At 36.9% G+C, this 3,187-nt stretch overlaps 1 protein-coding gene across 1 annotated transcript in view; it reads left to right on the forward strand.

Moving 5' to 3' along the window:
* Positions 1-332: 332 nt before the first annotated feature.
* Positions 333-3,187, forward strand: part of LOC108977879 — a gene marked incomplete at its 3' end in the record, with an annotated part of 35,383 nt that continues 32,528 nt past the window's right edge. Inside the window, exon 1 of the mRNA XM_018947843.1 lies at positions 333-541. The remainder of the gene's footprint in view (positions 542-3,187) is intronic.

The following is a 3,187-nucleotide window of genomic DNA, read 5'->3' on the forward strand; positions in this document are numbered from 1 at the left end:
TAAATAAATACAGCCTGACATAAATGCCAAATTTTCGAGCAACTTCCCAGAAATGCTCATACATGCTTTTACAGCTCGAAGAATAACAACTTTGACAACTTAAGTAATTTGCCATCAGCTTAGCTCCCTCTACTCCGCCACTCTTATATGTATATGTGACCATACACAAATACAGCGCTGTGACACCGATAAGCATGTGAGACCTGTTATTTACGATTGCCATGTAAGCGCATGAAACTGCAAGGCAAACAAAAACTCGGCCCGAGTTCTTAGCAGCTTCAGCAAGCCTGTAGTCGAGTGAAGGCATWTCTTAGTTGAGCAACAAACATAAATGGAGAAAGCTGCTAGCTACAACTAGTGTCARGAGACCAAAAGCTCACACATGCCCCTGCCGAGTATAGCCAACCAAACATAAGCTCACATAAGAGCAGCTAGTTGGTGGCTTGCTTGCCGGCTGAGTTGGATTTAACGCCTCAATGGCCAGCACTAACATGTGCTTCTGCTCGACTACGCCACGAGAGTATATAGAAATTTTGAAAAGGTGCTTACATATTCCTACACATAAGGTATTTTCATTTATATATTTTTATATTTTGTCAAGCGCATGCATCAATAAAACTCCCAATTAACATGTACAAAASTAACCCCAGCTGACCAGAGGTAAATTTCGATTGCCAACCTTTAGAAACGCACTGGAGTTAAATTACTGATACTTTTTTATGATTTGTTTCAGATTACAGCGAATGAGTTTAAAATTGATAAAAAAGCAGGGACAATTATTTCCTTAAAGTTTAATAAATTCTATATAAAAGCTGAAAAGGATTATTTTATAAAATTAAATGAAAACAAAAAAGTACTGTTCACGAGAACTTAGTGCGGTCAGTTTTATGGCAGCTATACACTGCAGTAATCCGATCTAAACGATCTAAATATCTCTGAAATATCAGATCATATCCTTAAGCAATAACCCATGATAAATTTGATGAAGATAATTTTCCACTCAAACACTCTATTCCAATCGTTCAGTTTGTAACGCAAAGGAGCTGAGATAAAATAGCGCGTGGAATAACTGGCTTTCATCGCCATACCTTCCCTCTATTGATAAGTTATTGTTCCTTCACCAAGTTCAATTTTTCGGCCGGGTGACTACTGGGTACACGAGATGAGATAATGGACATTGGATATAACGCGCATTGTTTTTACGACGACGTGGAAAAGAGTTTGGAAAAGAGTTTTAAAAATCGGCGGAATGATCTATCTGGATGCAAAACTCCAAAAAACAAAGTCATGTGCAAAGCGGTGGAATAAAAATACGCAAAGTTCTTGCTCACTCTTGATTGAAGAGACTGTGTAAACATGTCTGGTACGCTCACTGACCAAAACCTGGTGGCGGCACACGCCAGTAGAATAAAACTGATAGAGTTGAAATGCCAAGAGCAAGAAGYTGCGATGGTGAGACCGTAGAAGCTATTGAAATTCGCAGCAAGCGCTGGCATTCTGAAAAGTACCCACTTCTCATGAATAACGGCCCACTATCTGTCATCACTAACGATCAAAATTGGTCCATGCGTAACTCACATCCATAGTAGAGACTTACCTAACCTAATGTATTTCGAAAAATTTTTTGTAGGGAAATTATTTTTCTTAAACAAGTTGACCGATAGGTGGCACCAAAGTATGATTATTAACAAAATTTATATTTTTTACACTCCACGGATAATCCATTTCGAGGTTTAAAGAAAAAGAAGAAAAAACGTTATATATCACGTTATATATCACAGGTGCATTTATGTTAGTAACTATGTGTTCAGTTTGTATGGTAGCTATATGTTACAGCAATCCGATCTGAACAATTTTCTCGGATATTACATTATTTCTACAAACAATAACTCGTACCAAATTTCCTGAAGATACATTGTCAAATGAGGAAGTTTCCCATGCAAGCATTTGATTCCGATCATTCGGTTTGTACGGCAGCTATATACTATAGTAATCCGATCTGAACAATTTCTTCGGAGATTACATTGTTGTTTTAAAAAATAATCTGCACCAAATTTCGTGAATATATCTTGTCAAATGTGAAAGTTTTCTATATAAAACTTGATTCTGATCGTTCCGTTTGTATGGCAGCTATATGTTATAGTGATCCGATATCGGCAGTTCTGACAAATAGCAGCTTCTTGAAGAGAAACGACATTTGCAAAATTTCAAAACGATATCTTAAAAACTGAGGGACTAATTCGTATATATACAGACAGACAGACACCCTRCTCAGGGTATAAAAACACATAAACTTCAAATTTATTCGGGAATATACTATACTATACTATATATAATATTATCAGGAACTGGCGAATGACAGRTGTGATATATTGCTCCAAGGCCTGAACCGAAGCAGGATTGTCCGTATAGATTTTTCATATCCCCACAGGAGAGAGTCTAACCTTGTGTTATCACATGATCTTGGTGGGCAATCGACCGCCCAAAATGTGAAATTATCTGCACATTCTCCAATAAACACTTTAAATGATGCGATATATGGGAATCGGCGCCGTCTCACGTATCGGTCGCCATTGACAATTACGTTCTCATTATAATCATTTTTGAACAAAATTTAGAACAAGGTGATGTCGCTCGCGAAGGTCSAACGGCTTCAATTCTTGCACAAGCCGTGTTTTTTATGCATTCAATTTAAGATCTCGACGTAGAATCCTCCAAGTCGTTCCAAACGTCAGTCAGAGTTACTGCGGCGCTGAGGAATCGACTCTTGATGGGCTTTATTTTTTTCTCTGTGGTTTCATTACAAAACGCGAATTTTCGTAAGGAAGTTAAACGATTCGTAAACATTGTTCAGGCGTAAGTTCTTTCATGATGAAATACCGAGCAATACTGGAAAAATACTATGACAGGTTGACACTAATCACGTGTCATCTGTCAAAAAAGTATACGATACGATCGAATACTTGGATCACCCGTTATTAGAAGTAAAATCACTGTAAAACGATCAAAAAACTTTCAGAACAAATGGATGAAAGAATTAATTTAGCTAAATTCATGCAAAAAAAATCCGGACTACTTCCTTTATTTTTTATTTTTAATAGAGTCCATAAGTTTGTTTAGGCTTAATTGTATTAAAAAATACTCCTCCACAAATCAAAATATCTTCTACTTCTTAATTGGCGTAGAC

The sequence above is a fragment of the Bactrocera latifrons genome, unplaced genomic scaffold, assembly GCF_001853355.1.
Source record: "Bactrocera latifrons isolate USDA-ARS-PBARC rearing strain unplaced genomic scaffold, ASM185335v1 scaffold_961, whole genome shotgun sequence".
NCBI classification, from domain to species: Eukaryota; Metazoa; Arthropoda; class Insecta; order Diptera; family Tephritidae; genus Bactrocera; species Bactrocera latifrons.